The sequence below is a fragment of the Penaeus monodon genome, chromosome 38 (genome assembly GCF_015228065.2).
Source record: "Penaeus monodon isolate SGIC_2016 chromosome 38, NSTDA_Pmon_1, whole genome shotgun sequence".
Classification (NCBI taxonomy): domain Eukaryota; kingdom Metazoa; phylum Arthropoda; class Malacostraca; order Decapoda; family Penaeidae; genus Penaeus; species Penaeus monodon.
The window spans coordinates 19304456-19321955 of NC_051423.1; the positions used below are offsets into that span (position 1 = coordinate 19304456).

Sequence of the window (17500 nt, forward strand, 5' to 3'; positions counted from 1 at the left end):
AAGAGGGGGTGGTTGGGGATATTAGAAACAGTAAAACAGGAAGAGGAAGAGGAGGACGAATAGGAAAAAAGAAAAATAAGAATAAGAAGAGGAATAGGAAGATGAGGATTAGGGAGGAGAAGAGGAAGAGGACGAAGAGGAAGAGGAAGGAGAAGAGGAAAGGGAAGAATAGGAAGACGACGACGAGGAGGACGCAAAATAACGGGGAAATGAACGAGAGTACCTTCGCGTAATAAAGCATTAGTATTCCACGACACATCCACCTTCTCTGCCTTAAATCTTCAAGGAGGGGGAGGTGAGGGGGGAGGGAGGGGGAGGTAGTGGGGGAGGTGAGGGAGAGGGGGGGAGAGGGAGGAAGAAAGATGAAATGCGAGAAGAGAAGAGGAAAGAAAGAGATGGAGAGAGAGAGAGAGAGAGAGAGAGAGAGAGAGAGAGAGAAGAGAGAGAGAGAGAGAGAGAGAGAGAGAGAGAGAGGAAAGAGAGAGAGAGAGAGAGAAAGAGAGAGAGAGAGAGAAAGAGAGAGAGAGAGAGAGAGAGAGAGAGAGAGAGAGAGAGAGGAGAGAGAGAGAAGGAAGAAGAAAAGAGGAGACAGACAAATAAATAAATAAATAACTCGTCTGGAAAACAACCCACACCTGCACCCCCCCCCCCGCCCGCCCACCTTCCCCCTCCCCCGCCCTCTTTCCCAGGCTCATATTCACGCCTCCTCCGCCCTCCTTTTAGGCCCACCCTCAGCCGCCCCCGCCCATCGCACTGGCGCCGACGCCCATCGCACGGTAGGGAGGCCTAGGACGAGGGAGGGGGGGGGGGGTGAGGTAATCGGAAGGGCGTCTTAGGTCTGTCTGTCTGTCTCAGAGTGTGTGAGTGTGAGTGTGTCTGTACTTGAGCGCACGTGTGTACATACATATGTGTGTATTTATGTGCACTCGCATATGCACGTGTAAGTGCGGGCTACAAACCATTCCAACTTCGCCTTCACTAAGAGGCTAACGAACAAAGGAATGGGATCCGTGTTAATGCAGTGACAATCGAGGCCAAACGACCACAGGAGACAAATCTTTAAACAGACTACTACTACTACTACGACCAATAACAAAAACAATAAATTTTCCACCACCACCACCACCAATAAATATCATAAAGAAAAAAAAAAATCATAAAAAAATATATAAATATAATATAATATATCACAGAATAAACAAGACGTGAAACCTAATCAAACGGACAAACGCCAAAGCTCCCCCCTTAATTCCCATCCAAGGCAGGCGATTATTACCGCCACCGCCATCACCGGCCGACAGCAATGGCGGAGCAACTCGTCCCTCCACACGAAACGCGTCCTAGCGAGTGCCAGCGAGCTACAACTTATTCCAGTGAATCCTAACGAGTTCCAGGGGAAATTCCAACGAATGCTAGCGAATTCCAAGAGAAATCCCATCAAATCGCAACTCATTTCAGTTCATTCCAACGAGTCCCAGGCCATTCCAGCTCATTCCAACGTGTCCCAACCCATTCCAGCTCATTCCAACGTGTCCCACCATTCCAGCTCATTCCAACGCGTCCCAACCCATTCCAGTTGATTCCGCCTAAAATCCCAAGGAGTTCCAGAGAGTCTTTCTCACTCCCCCGCCTGGCGAGCGCGCGGGCGAGCGAGTTTAGGCGACCCGGACCTACAAGGACACTTCGGAATGACACCTGTTTGACGCTCGCAGCCTTGGCGTGACGTCACTTGGGGAGGATGGGCGGATGGTGGGGGTGGGAGAGGGGGTGGGGGAAATGGAAGACATTGAGAGGAAAGGAGTATATGAAAAGAGGGAGGGAAAACAGGAAAAGAATTGAGAGGAAAGGAGTAAATGAAAAGAGGGAGGGAAAACAGGAAAAGAAGAAAGAGAAAGTGAGGATGAGGGAGGGAGGGAGTGAGAAAGAAAAAAGGAAAGAGGGAAAAAGGGTGGGAAGAGAGAATAAGGAAGAGAACGAGAGAGAGAAGAGAGAGGAGAGGAGAGAGAGTAGAACGAAGAGACGAGAGAGAGAACGAGATAGACGAGAGAGAAAAGGGAGAAAGGAAGGAGAAAGACAACACAGAGAAGGCAAAAGAAAGAAAAGAAAAGAAAGAAAGAGAGGAGAAAACGAGAAAGAAAAAAGAAAAGAGAAAAAAAGAAAAGTATAACAAAAAATGAAAAAGAGAAAAGAAGAAGAGAGAAAGAGAAAAAAAAGAGAGAAAAGAAAAAAAAAAAAAAAAAAAAAAAAAAAAAAAAAAAAAAAAAAAAAAAAAAAAAAAACGGCGCCAGCCACAAGCGGCAGGCACTGCGGGCCGATCAACAGCCGGAAAGCAGGAGGCCACGCCCACAAAATAGGCCTATGCTCGAAGATGGGCGCCCGAGGAAAAGGCGGGAGGCGAAAAGCAATAAAAGAATACAACTCAGTATATTCATCCTTCGTGCGTCTTGTTTATAGGAAGAGGATATAAACAACAAGAACAAGAACAACAAGAACAAGAACACACAACAAGAACACACATAACAAAGAAGTAAATTAATCTTTCGATCTAATCTATTAATCTATCTATCTATCTGTTAATCTATCTAAAAGTATATGAGAGAAAGAGAGAAAGAGAGAGAAAGAAAGAAGAAGGAAAGAGAGAGAGAGAGAGGAGACGAAGAGAGAGATGAGAGGAGAGAGAGAGAGAGAGGAGAGAGAGAGCGAGAGGAGAGAGAGAGCGAGAGAGAGAAAGAGTGTGTGTTGTGTGGGGTAAATACATACAAACCTTATAAAATTTGTAATTTCTTTCTTCTTTTAACGTAGTTATGTCTGGCCGCGTGTCACAGCATGATACTTAATTGTATTTCACGTGTGATGCTCTTGGAGTGAGTAGATGGATGAGGTCCCAGTATCTTTCACATATAAAGATAACAAAAAATAAAAAGTATGTATATCAGTACATATCATACAATATACAACACACACAACACAAACACACACACACACACACACACACATATAAATACAATATATAAAACAAATATATATATATATATAATATATAATGATATATATAATATGTATAATATATGTATATATATATATGTATATATATATTATAATATGTGTATGTATATATGTATATATATGTATATATATGTATATAGTATATATATATATAATTATATATATATATATATATATACATATATGCATATATATATATATATATATATATATATATATATATATATATATATATATATATATATATATATATATACGACCGCTGGTAACTCAGTATCACTTTCAGACCCAATCTATAAATACATCTCTGCATACAAGTTGCCTTAAATATAACCTTGGCTGACTTGGGAGTTAGAGAGAGAGAGAGAGACACTCCAGGAGGAATCCATCACGTGACACCCGACACCAAAATATGACACGGCCGGGGAAACAGGTCAAGCGAACGTCGTTTACAGTCATCACCTGTCATCACCATCGTCGCCATCATCTTGGAAAATGTGATGAGGAACATCCACCTGTATTGACTCGCCCTTTAACACCTTAATTAACGAAGCGCCAGTGGTCGCTGATCAACTCCCGGGTCTGATCAGCCTCATTACGAGCCCGTTTACGGAGAGGGAGGGAGGGAGGGAGGGAGGGAGGGAGAGGGAGAGAGAGGGAGGGAGAGAGAGAGAGAGAGAGAGAGAGAGAGAGAGAGAGAGAGAGAGAGAGAGAGAGAGAGAGAGAGAGAGAGAGAGAGAGAGAGAGAAGAGAGAGAATCGAAAAAGATATACAGACACATACAGAAAAAAAAACGAGAGGCAGAACAGGAAAAGAAGAAAATAAACAGAAAATGCATAGCGATGAACTCTAAAGGGAGGCACGACCTCTGACCTCCCCATCCTGACACCCCATGACCTCTGACCTCGCCGAGCGCACCCATTCCTGACACCACGTCCCGTCATACTGTCATGGCGGCACAAATAGCGCTCAGGCCATGACAACATTCCACAATAATAAAGGTAACACATGACAACGAATTAGGGATTATAGAAAGAAAGAGAAAATAATTAAAATACCTTATATAGAAAAGGTACGAACAAGAATGAATATCAATTATAATAATTTCTAATGTAGGGAGATCTACCTGCTAAAACAAACACACACACACACACACACGATAGAAGCAAGTAATAAACGAAAGAGTTACGAACAACAACAAAATACATGTCATAAAAGAGACCAGACTAATCGAGAGAGAAGCGGTTACGGGCTGATAAAATCTACGGAGTCTTCACATCTATTTCCAACGCCGCACGTAGAATGAAACTTTAAAGACCTTTATTATTCTCATTAAAAAAAACAATTCTTCCTTCGTTTTTTTATTCTCACTAAGAGATCATTCTTCCTCCGTGGTTAATCGTTAATATTAATTATGATGCTGGATAATGTAAATAATGATAATACCAACAATAATTATGATAGGGACAACAAAAAATTAAGAATAACCGTTATAACGATACCAGTGATAAGTGCTGCTGCTGCTGACGATACCAATAAGGAAGACAACAATAACCATAAAAACAAAAACAACATAATAACAATAACAAAACACCTAACAATACAAACAACAACTAAGAGAAACCAACCAACCATAGAACTAACAACAACAACAACAACAATATTGACAAAAAAACAAACCTATCAATCAAAAACAACAACACTCACAACCAAAAAACCACAACAAAAACAACAACGCACAGCGACACTCGTCCCTCTGGCGGCCGCGCAGGTCAACGTAAACACGACAAGTGACCTACATCGGCATCGCCTGATACTCTAGGCTCGGCTTTCGTCTCTATTGCGCCCGGACCCAAGGATCAGTGAACCAAAGGCAACGTAATAATAATAATAATAATAATAATAATAATAATAATAATAATAACAATAATAATAATAACAACAATGATAATAATGATGACGATAATAATAACAACAACAAATATAATAAACACAGCTGATGTCCTCCACGTCCCTCTCACTCCTAATATGGACATTGACAAACAGACAGACAGACACATAGAAGGACGGACAGACGTGTACGTACATAGACACAAACGGACAGACGGATGGACTGATACGAAAATGCATACACACATAGAAACGGACAGACACGCAAACACAAGATCGACCTTCCTCGGCGTCTCTTACTCCGCCTTCTTTGCCCTCGAGTAATCTTACAAACCCCGCCCCCCCCACTTCCCCTCCCCTCCCCTAGACCCAACTCCCCTACCCCCACCCCTTCCCCTCCCCCACCTCTATCCCTTCACCCTCCTCCTCCATCCATCTCTCCCACCCTACCCAACCCTAACCCACCCACCCACCCACTCCTACTCCATCCTCCAAACCCACCCCCCAGTACCCACAGGACCCCCGTACCCGTCACCCTAACCAGCTGACCTTGAAACCTGAACCCCCCCTCCCCCGCCCGTGCGTCCAGCTCGGCCTCCTTCGTATACAGATGTAAACACCGTCTGGGTGGACGAGGGAGAGGGGGAAGGAGAGAGGAGAAGTAGAAGGAGGGAGGAAGGAGAGAGGAGAAGTAGAGAGGAGGAGAAAGAGAGGAGAGGAGAAAGAGAGGGAGAGAGGAGAGAGAGAGAGAGGGGGTGACGAGAGAGAGAGAGGAGGATAAGAGAGGAGAGAGAGGGGGAGAGAGGAGAGGAGAGGAGATGGAGGGGGGGAGAGGAGAGGAGAGGAGAGTGAGGGGGAGAGGAAATGAGAGGAGAGGAGGGGAGGGGAGGGGAGGAGAGGAGGGGGGCAGAAAGGAGAGGAGAGGAGAGGAGGGGGGAGGGGAGGGGGGAGGGGAGGAGGGAAGAAGAGGAGAGAGAGGAAGAGGGGGAGGAGAAGAGAGAGAGGGGGGAGGAGAGGAGAGAAGAATGAAGGGAGTGGAGAGGAAATCAGAAGAGAGAGAGGAGGAGAGATAGCACACAGAAGGGGAGGGGAGTAGGAACAGGTGAATAAGAGGAGGACAGAGGGGTGAGGAGAGGAGAGAGAAGGAGAGAGGAGAAAGACGGAAGGCGGAGAGATATATATGTCGAGTGGGAGGAAGGACAGCGGAGAGACGAGGAGGTGGAGGAGGGTTGGGGTGGAGTGGGGGTGTGGATGGTGGGGGGCAGGAATCTGCGTGTGGGGTTACTTGAGCTGAGGTGATGCCAGGGTGGAAGGGGGTGGGTTGGGGAGGGAGGAGGAGGAGGGACTTTGTTTTGATCCTTGTGTGGGGGTGGGGGTTAGGGGGTGGGGGTGTCAAGACGAATGTTTGTAAACGCCAGTAAATGATGTTCTGACACGAGCGAAGAACGAACCTATCGGCGCAACACTGTAAACTTCTTTTTTTTTTATTGTTTTGATCAGATGTTTCCATTCGCGGCTAAATATTAGGTGCATGTAGCGGCGAGTGAAAGCGCTCTCTCTCTCTCTCTCTCTCTCTCTCTCTCTCTCTCTCTCTCTCTCTCTCTCTCTCTCTCTCTCTCCCTCTCTCTCTTTTCTTTCTCTCTCTCTCTCTTTTCTTTTTCTTTCTCTCTCTTCTCTCTTCTCTCTCTCTCTCTCTCTTCTCTCTCTCCTCTCTCTCTCTCTCTCCTCTCTCTCTCTCTCTCCTCTTTCTCTCTCTCTCTCCGCAACAAGTCCCAGCGAAATTCGAAATGTGGAACGCGAGAGGATCGGGCGAACGGGCATGTGAAGAGAAGGAAAGGCGGGGCAGGGGAGAGCAAAGAGGGGAGGGGAGAGGTGGGGGCAGAGGGGGTTGTGGGGGATAGGTTAAGAGCGTCTAGGTGGAGAGGGGAGAGACATACGAGCGGTAGAGAGGGGGGAGGGGGAGAGGGGAGGAGAAAGGCAGGGACAAGGGTGGAACTACAGGGTGATAGGGGGCAGAGCGGGTGGGTGAGGAGGAGGAGGGGGGGGATAAGGGCAGACGGGGAGGGTGAGGAGGAGGAGGAGCAGGAGGGGGGGGGGAGAAGCGGGGGGGGAGGGAGCCCTCTCTCCCGCACTCCCGAGCTAAGCCTCATCCTCAGCTAACCGTTGCTCTCCATCCCCGCGGGTCGTCGGCGCAGCACTTCTACGTTAGAAAGATAGAGAGAGAGAGAGGAGGGAGAGAGGCAGTCAGCTGATCGCGTCGAAAACGTGTCGAGAACGTGTGGAATCGAGGTGGGTCTGTGAATGTGTGAGGCGAGCTCCTCAGGTGTTATTTCCCCTTCCTCGCGATCACGAATTCCTCAATTAAGTGTCAATATAGTTGCGGGAGAAACCTAATCTCAGGCTTCAAATGCGCGTCAACATTTTTTTTCTAGCTTTGGAGCTCTAGATATCGGTTAGAACTAACATCACTTGCTTAGGTCTATTCCCCTTGAACTGCTCCTAGTAACCTCAACAAAGCCTACTCATCAACGCCACTAATATATAAAATCTAATTAATTTGAATGCTGACCTCCCTCTTCTACAGTTACCCCTCATCCGCGAGAGACATTCTTAGCCATTTTCTGTGACAGCAAACACTTCCATTTTCTTTTACTTCGGCCTCCCTGCCTCCTCGCCTCCGCTTCCCCCCTGCCCCTCCCTGCCCTCTCCCTGCCTCCTCGCCTCCGCCTCCCCCTGCCCCTCCCTGCCCTCTCCCTGCCTCCTCGCCTCCGCCTCCCCCTGCCCCTCCCTGCCCTCTCCCAGCCTCCTCGCCCTCCCTTAGTCCCGCGCCTCGGGGAAGCGCTCACGCCCACGAAGGCCTCCTCTCTGTAAGCATATGCAAGCACGTACGATATATATATATATATATATATATATATATATATATATATATATATATATATATATATATATATAAAGAATTATGCGCGCGCGCACTCGCACGCACGCACACACAGACAGACAGACAGACAGACAGACAGACAGACAGACAGACAGACACACACACACACACACACAGGGAAAAATAAATATATAAATAAATAAATATATATATACATTAAATATAACATATATTTTGAAGTTACTCTATATATGCCTGTTGGTCTGTCTCTCTTTTTCTCCATAAATATTACAAATATATATATATAAATAAAAAATATCTAATAAAAAGAAAGTAAAAAAAAAAAAAAAACTAATGATTTCTTAAAGTTTCCTTGCGGGAGGAAGCTGCCTGCCGAATTTCCATGAAGATTTTCAGCATTTTCGATATGTACATACTGTCGGTTATTAAAAGATGAAAGAGAGAGAGGAAAGAGAGAGAGGAAGAGAGAGAGGAAGAGGAAGAGGAAGAGGAAGAGAGAGGGGAAAACATACCAACCTATACTTACAGAACTAGATAAATTAATGAAATAAATATCACAAAAGCATCTAAATAAACATTAATATCAAAATTTCCTTAGTTTCCCTAGAAAGAAAGTAAAAAAAAAAATTAAAAATAAAAAAATAAAATAAAAATAAAAACACAATCCCTCAGTAGAAAAGCAACTTGGACTGCAACGTCAAAAATAAAGTTGACAATGCAATGCAATTCCGGGTATGGCGTTGACTGGGAAATGGCGTGGGTGTGCACAGAAAATAGATTGCGTAGAGGTAGTAAAATGTCTTTGCTGCAGAGTGATAAAACCATCACAAACATCCTTATTGTAATAAAATATCCGTACTTACCTTAACCTGAAACTAAAAGAAAAAAAGAAGAAGAAAAAAAGAAGAAACATATTATTTATAATAATAATGATAATAATAATAATAATAATTTCAAACTAATAAATCTACAATAAATCTAAAAATGATATGTCTTATTAATTTGAAGAAAAAAAAAGAGATTTTTAAAGAGATTTTTCTTCGCTCTCGTTCCTTCTTCTCAGTGATGGTGCAAATCAATAATAATCATAAAAAAAATCCTCCACCCTTCCACCCGTTAAAAAACATGAATAAACGAATAGATAAATAAATAATAAAAGGGGGTGGAAGGGAAGGGAAAAAAAAGTTGCCACTCTGCCCTCTGACGCAACACCCCCGCCACAGCCGTCTTTTCGAGAGGAATTTCCGAAACGCCGGATTATTTTCGGCTTCCTTTTTAAAAAATTCTCTCTCTTCTCGAGTTTCCGGCTTAGGGTGCGCGCCCACGAAGCTCCCCTCGCGCCCACCATCCCCGCCTCCCGCCCACAGGTCTGAGGGAGGGAGGGAGGAGGGGATGAAGGTGACGCGGGCGGCCGAATGAGCAGTGTGAGGCAGTGTTTTAGCCTTGTCTCCGGCGCCCCCGAAGCCTTTTGTGGGTCATGGTCCTTGCCATGCCGCTCTCTCGTTCTCTCTCCCCTCTGGAGGCGGAGGGAGGCTCACCGCAACACCCTAACCCCCTCAGCACTGGAGTAGGTGCACGCATTCACATACAAATGCGCGTATGCAAGCTTTCTCTCTGTCTCTCTCTCTCTCTCTCCTATTCTCCCACCTTCTCCCTCTCTCTCTCTCTCTCTCTCTCTCTCTCTCTCTCTCTCTCTCTCTCTCTCTCTCTCTCTCTCTCTCTCTCTCTCTCTCCCTCTCACTCATTCACACACACACACACACTCTTCGATATTGCTGAAAATGAATCCATGTAAATGTTCATGTTCCTGACAATCATGATATAAAAATTGGTTGCATGGAGAACACAAGCAATCAGGGAGCCTACTGGTATATTTTTCATAAGATCTTGTTTGTTTGTCTATGTTATACACAAGCACGCACACACACACACACGTGTGGGCCAGCGTGTGTGTGTATATGTATACATGTATATATATACATATAACATACATATATGTATGTATGTATACGTATATGTATGTATATATATTCATATCTATGTATATATATCTATATATACACATGTATGTATACATATGCATATATATTTATATATGTATATATGTGTATACTCATACAAAACATTTACATATATATACACAATATATTTATATATACATAAACATACCAATACATATATATACATACATATATATATATATATATATATATATATATATATATATATATATATGTGTGTGTGTGTGTGTGTGTGTGTGTGTGTGTGTGTGTGTGTGTGTGTGTAGGTATATATACACACACATATACAAATGTATATATACACACATACATACAAACATATGTATACACACACACATACATACATACATATGTATACATACACATACATATAAATGTATATATACACACATACATACATATGTATATATACACACACATACATACATATGTTATATTACTATATATATATACTATAAATTATATGAAATTTAAGTATGTATACATAACATAATACATTGTATATAATCACATAAATAATATTATATATAACATACTAATAGTATATATATATATATAATATATATATATATATATATATATATATATATATATATATTATATATATTATTATATTATATATATATTATTATTATTATATATATATTACATATATATTATATATAAATATATGTATATATAAATATATATAATATGTATATATATATATTATATATATATATATGTAATATAGAAATATATATATATATAGTATATAATATATGTGTGTGTGTGTGTGTGTGTGTGTGTGTGTGTGTGTATATAAACAGACATACATCCACACACATTTGAATATATACATATATACACATGCACATATGAATATATATATTTGTCTGTACATGTATGAATATCGACCAATGCGCCGATTGCTTCTGTTTTCCTTGATCTCAAAGCCGTGTTACATCAAGAACAGGAAGTCTGCATTTTTTTTTTTTATGTAAAATATGTCCCGACTTCTCAGGATTCCCCCCCCCCTCCCCTCTCCCCCCTCATTCCCGGGCCGACCGATGAAATGGCGAGGCCCTGGATTGAACACAAAGGAAAAGGGGGGTCGGGGGGGGGCGAGGGGGGGATGGGAATTGCAATCCCGAGAATAAGTGTATGGGAAATTGTGTATAGGTTGTGGAGTTATTTGTTATTCTCTAATTCTTACTCTTAGTCTCTCTCTCTCTCTCTCTCTCTCCTCCCTCTCTCTCTCTCTCTCTCCTCTTCTCTCTCTCTTCCCTCTCTCTCTCTCCCTCTCTTCTCTCTCCCTCTCCCCTCTCTCTCTCTCTCTCCTCTCCCTCTCTCTCTCTCTCACTCTCACTTTCCCTCCCTCTCTCACTCTCACTTTCCCTCCCTCTCTCACTCTCACTTTCCCTCCCTCTCTCACTCTCACTTTCCCTCCCTCTCTCACTCTCACTTTCCCTCCCTCTCTCCTCTTATCCCTCTTCCTCTCTCTCCCTCCGCCAGCACAGAAGAGTTCCGCGGTCCCGTTCGACCACTCGGGGGATGGGTAGACAAGGTGGTGGGGTGTGAGGGCCTCGGGGAGTCTGTAACGACCCTCTGAACAACCGTCCCCCCTTCCTTTGTCCCGCTGGCCGCTCGTCTGCTTGGCCCCTGCTTGGGCTCCGCTTGGCCTCTGCTTTCCTGAACAGTGCAGGTGTGCTCGCCAGGTGTCGGTTCGGTTCATGTGACGTCACTGTAACGGCCGATGCCCAAGGCCTGTTCATTTTCGTTTCGGAAATACTGCTGGTGATTGTGTGTTAAGGGGGGGGGTAGTACCTGCATTTACCTTATTTGCGGATAATTTTCGTTCGATATTTCTCGATAGGTTGGAGTATTAATAGACTATTAATAGCATCCGGTGCTAGTCACTTTCAAACTGGGCAATCGAAAATACTGAAACGATCCCTGACTTGAAAACAAGACCTCCCAAAATACGAGTCTTAACAAATACAATGCTCTCAAAAATACCAAATTAAACAAAAGAACTAACAAAAAAGGGGCTTTTTTTCTTAATTATGCCAAGCATAGCAATCCAAAATTAAAATTAATCGTCATAAAATCGAAATGAAGCTAAGCCAATCCAAGAAAAACACAATCAACCAATCTCTATTACTCTTAGCAGAACGCAACCCGAGCAATAATGACCATTGCGTCACGTGACCCACAAACAGCCCGGAGCAAGGCGAGCGGCGAACAAAGGACGGAGACGGATTCATGACCAAACGTGTCACGACAGACCACGGAGGCGCGGGGGGCGGGGGGGGGAAGGGGCAGCGATAGGGGAGGGGGGAGTATTACCTCACCTCGCTCGCTGCCTGTCAAAAGCGGCTGTCAAAACTGTCAAATGTCATGTAAAAAGTGGAAGAAGGGGATGCGCCTGGTGTGAAACAACAACAAAGATTTGTGCTTGTTGATGCATGTTCGCATCTGAGCGGTGATGGGCAGGGCCCGCTCTTGGCACACACGCCAGGGCCCTGATTCAACTTCGTGTTACGTCACTGCTCGGAATTTCCAATCAACCCTCTTCCACGTTCTGATATTCACCAGAAAATAACATTGCATTTGACAGGCGAGGTTCACGAATGGGTCCATTCGTACCCCTACCTGGGTACGAACTCAGGCGCCGCCCTTCCCCCTCGTCCCTCGCACCCGTGGGCGGCCGTGGCACCCCGGATCCCGGAGGGCCTGCCCCGCGGAGGCCCTCGCCACTTCCCACAGGGTACCTAACCGTGGGTCATCAACCAGAATCGCCAGGGGGGAGGTAGACTCCCGCCCCAGCTTCACGGTCTTACCATGGTCAGGGCATAGTAGGTCTAGCTGGGTTGGCTTGGCCCCCAACATCATTGACCCTCTGCCTGGCTGGATGATGGCCCTCTCGCTGGCTCGTCCATCATCCACACGCCGCTCGTGGCATCCACATAAGCATCCACGTGGATAGCGCACGGCGGCACACACACTGTCGAGGGCGGCGAGCATTCGCGCTGCATTTTAACGAATCGTGTGGCCGCTCTCCGCAGTCACGGGCTGGAGCCCCACACGCCACCGCAGCATATGTACTCATATTCCTTGCCACAAACACTTCACTCTCGCGTCGATCCCACACGCGGGGCACCACTACGCCTCACACTACCTTCTCGGCGTATAATTCCTCGGATTAAGCGCAAAGCACCCCGAATAACGGACAAAAACTGCGGAGCCGGTGTCGGTCCGCTCTCGGCCACGAGGTTCTGACAATTTAAGACCGGGAAGGGTGCCAAGTTGCCGTTTCTCCCTCGCCACGGGTTCTGACATGTCCAGCTGACACCCGGGCCGCCCGCCTGACGCTCGCCCTCGGAAACCCGCCTTCCCCTTCGCAAAGGCCCGCTTCACGGCCTGCTCGAGGGGGAGGGGGGCCTCCTCCGTGGAATCATGAGTGTATGAGGAATGATGAAGGGCGGAGGAATGATGAATAAGGTCTTCCGAAATAAGGTGCGGGCGTAACGTGCCCTGGTCTACCGCCAAACCTATGCATATGGTGAGCCATTGCATATCCTCAACGGAATACCATCCTGCAAACATTGCAGAAACTTAGCAAGCAATGTAAAACACCAATGCGACGCAAAGAAAGCGCAAATAAAACGCGAAGGAGTTCTTGTCAGGGTTTAAAAAGCACTTGCATACCAGTTTATTAATAGCCGAGCTGGCAACTCCCCGGCCAGCTGATGTGTGCGAAGTAAATAACACGAAAACGTCTTTTATTTCACCACCTTCGCTCATTCCTCCTCCGTTTCCTTACTTACAGACGGAAATTCCTCATTTTGTAAAAGTGTTAGGTTTAGTTTTAGAGGAAGAAACGACGTGCAATTGCAAATTCTTCAACTTTCCCGTCATACTTGAATGCTCCCGAAAAATCTCGCGATGTGGCTTTTCCCTGATTTCCCTGATGGCCCGAAGTTCCCCTCGTCGACCAAGCCCTAAGTCCCGAGGATGGAGAGAGGAGCCGAGCCGAAGGGGAAACAAACCCCGGAACCGAGAGGTTTATTGCGTATTTGCAATCCCTGCCTTTGCCAACGTACCTCCCTGTCCCTCCCTCCCCTCAACACAAACTCATATTTCAACCCCTTTTTTCTCCCCGAAATCCGACGTAACACGCGACACCACCGTCGCCCGCGCCAACACTCACCCTTTACGCTCTCGTTCGAAGGGATCTCAGGCCTCCATGGTGCTCGGGGGGACAGCAAAACGCGAAAATAAATCGGGAGGCGTCGGAGGCCCTGGAAGTCCTCGGTCGAGCGAAAACCTCGGCCTCTTCGCCCCCGGGAGGTTCGCGGGTCGGGGAGCCTTCCGCCGGGGGAAGTAGTGCGTTCGTGGGGAGGTTGGTTGGGGCTTTTATTCTTTTTCTCTCTCTCGGCTGGTGGGGTGGATACGGGGTGGTTGGTGAGCTTATTGTTGGTGGATTGGGTTTTGTTGTTTGTCGTTGTTGTTGTGTGGATCTTTTGCAGGATTGAGATACCGGAGTCATATTTGTTGACAGTCGTGTAAACGCGATAATTCCCGATCCACATGAAACACATCTCAAAAAATGATCAGAATATATTTTCCCTCAAAAAAATTCTACCATACCCTCGCAGAAAATCCCCCCCGAAAAAAATAACAATTTGCAGACGAAAGATCTCGAGAGTTTGCCAGGCGCGGAGCGATACACGAAATCAGCTGATTGTGTTTACTCTCGAGAATTTGGGAAAAACTTCGACCCGTGTAAGTCCGCTTTTCCTTCCCTTTTCATCTTACTTCCCGGCCTTTTGCGAGGTTTAGGGGTTGGTTGTCGCGCGTGAGGGTTCGCTTAGGGTCGGGGTTTAACTGGGGAGGAAGGTGGGGTGGTTAGGAGAGAGGTTAGGCGTCTTAAAAGAGGAATGAAACTGGCCGTGTTTACGTTTCAAGTGCAAGTCCTTCCTCCTCCCTTTTACTCTTTGACCTTGTATTTACTCTGTCTTTTGGGGGATTTTTAAGGGTTTCTTCAAGTTAATGAGGAGAAAAATCACGCCCAGATCGATCGTTTTATAAAGAGGATGGATTTTTTTAAAACTCGGGATGATTAAAATACTTTCGTTTGACAGATAACATTTTTTTGACGTTTGACGTTTCTAGAAGTTGCCTCGTTCGTGGTTCTGGACATCGAGAAGTTAAAAGGGGTATTTACGGATACTGAGAACTAATTCCTGGTCTTAATTAGACGTCCGTCGGCTTTAAATTTCATCTGGTTTGTGAGGATTGTCAAAGCTGAGAACAGGTATTCTGTTTAAGAATACTCTGTAGGTCAATAGGTATTAGGTCTCGGGTATCAGGTAATTAGTCCATTTTGATTAGGCAATTTTTCTTGAAATAGTGGTTTTCGTATTTTAGAGTAGATAATTTGCAAACATTTTAGAAATGACATGGTATATTAATGTTTAAGGGGACAGTTTTGCGAGATTTTGGCCTAAAATTCCATTTTTGGATGTTTCAGGTTATGGGCATTTTGGATATCTATTAGACTTAATCTTTCTTTCATTAACATGAAACCCTCACTCCCCTTCAATATTAGGGGGTTTTACTCCCCAAAATCATAATTTTTAAGGTTTGCTCTTTATTATTTGCTTGTGCTCAAAACTTCTGTGACGAAATGTAATTTATTAAACTTATATTATGAATATATACAGGTCTGTAAGCCATGAGGTTAGAAGAGTTATCATTTTTCCCCCTTTTTTAATAAAATGAACAGAGGTTTTCATAATCATGTTAGGATTTACTCTTCTCCGTAGTTTTTATATCTACTAGGCTTGAATGATTTCTGTGGGGTTCTCCCATTGAAATTATCCGCATGCATGTCTATGATTTTCAGGGCTTCCTTTCCGAGTAGGAATGAATATAGATCTTTATACCATATATTTCAAAATTTAGACATGCCAGGGAATGTAAGAAGTTTTAGATTTCCATTTGATATTTTTAAATTGTTTTCATTTTTGTTTATTGGTTGAGAACACAGATTTCCAAATTCCTGTTACATTTTACTCTGCTTTGTACATTCGGTATTCTTTGGCTTGTTACTTGGTTCGGGGTACGTGGTGTTGCCAGTGCGGCGTTTCATTATTTAGATTTTGCTTAGTATCAGGCCATATTTTTCTGTAGATTTGGCTAGAATGGTAATTTTTTGTGAAAATTGTGTAGAGGCAATGCAAACTCTGTTTCTTCCTAATATAGTATGTTTTTCTCTAAAACATGGGGTAATTCGTCACTGTATGGACACACTCAGGTCCCCAACTCCACATCACAAAATTTATTCAACAATCTAAGTTGTCGTGACTGGGTGTGCCCGAGGGGAGGCTTGATGGGGGGTCTCTGCCCCTCAATACCCCCAGGAAACATTATCTTCACCTCGGTATGTACACCGAGATTGAGCTAAAACTCGGGAGCACAGAGTGGAGTTTGGCTGTGAGCAGCACTTTCCATAATCTTTTTTTTTATTTGTGGTATTACTGTTTGTGTCTGCAGATTATTTCTTATGCTAATGACTTCAAATGTTTATTCTCTATAAGAATGTCATCTTCAGTTTGCCCAGTCTTAGTGTGTTCATACCATAAAGGTTAACCAAAAATGTAAAAATGAACAGTAATATATATATATTTTTTTTCTGTGAATAAGCCTAAATATAGGGTTGTATACCCTAAAGAAAATGATAAATTTCCAACAAAATTTGATTTGATTATCACAATCACTGTTTTTTTGACTATATGTTAAATATCTCACCTTCATAATTACAAAATTACACCCTGAGCAGTACTTCCAAAACCTCTTGATTTTTGCTTCAAAATCTGGTAAAAATATTTATGAGTACCACATACCTAATAAAGTATACATGAAAATACCATATGAACATTTTAATCAGTTATGCAAATCTATTGTAAATAGGCTTTGCCCCCAACACCCCCGAGGAATCATCATCTTTACCTCATTGTTCATGACAAGATAGAACGCACTGTGGGAACTTGGGCTGTGAACTGCATTTTCCTTGATCTTTTTCTTTTATTTGTGATATTCCTGTTCATGTTTGCAGATTATTTCTTTCCAGAGAGATGTCAATTATTTTTGTTTCATTCTTTATTTCTGACATTTTGTTGATCAGTTTATATATAGTTCTTCCTTTTTAATTGCATTTCATATTCATTTACTAAAATTGCATTTCCTCTAGCTTAACTGAATAGGGTAGTCATGGAAATCTGGCATTCCTGGTAGTAGTAGTAGTAGTAGTAGTAGTAGTAGTAGTAGCAGTAGCAGTAGCAGTAGCAGCAGCAGTAGCAGCAGCAGTAGTGTCTGATGACTTGGAGGGACTGAGTGGAGTAAAGGGTACGTATTGAAAGAAGCCAGACATAAAGAGAACAAGGAGTTATGTCCTGTATTAGGAGTACCTTGAAATTTCAAGGCCCGAAATAGAACCCATGTTTGTCCTCATAAATTACCATCATTGTAATCTGTGTTCCATGAAGTTGTTTCTCATTACCTTATTTCAAATCATAAAAGATAATAACCACTCTAAATTTTCTGAGATGCATATTGTAATTATTTTTATAATATAACCTTAGAAGGTATTTGTTCTATTTCAGTTTGAAGAGACATTTTTGGCAAAGAGATCTAT

At 43.7% G+C, this 17500-nt stretch overlaps 1 protein-coding gene and 1 long non-coding RNA gene across 3 annotated transcripts in view; one reads left to right on the top strand and one right to left on the bottom strand.

The window, feature by feature from the left end:
* LOC119596827 (cyclin G-like) overlaps positions 1–14146 on the bottom strand; it is an 87005-nt gene extending 72859 nt beyond the window's left edge. The window contains exon 1 of one of the 2 annotated variants that reach the window (XM_037946168.1): positions 14012–14146. The gene's annotated coding sequence lies outside the window, so the exon portion shown is untranslated. Of the gene's footprint in view, positions 1–12641; positions 12665–14011 lie in introns of those variants that run through there. The other variant, XM_037946169.1, reaches the window with a different exon arrangement.
* Positions 14147–14508: 362 nt separating this feature from the next.
* LOC119596828 overlaps positions 14509–17500 on the top strand; it is a 3445-nt gene continuing 453 nt past the window's right edge. Inside the window, exon 1 of the long non-coding RNA XR_005230780.1 lies at positions 14509–14586. This is a non-coding gene — a long non-coding RNA (uncharacterized LOC119596828). The remainder of the gene's footprint in view (positions 14587–17500) is intronic.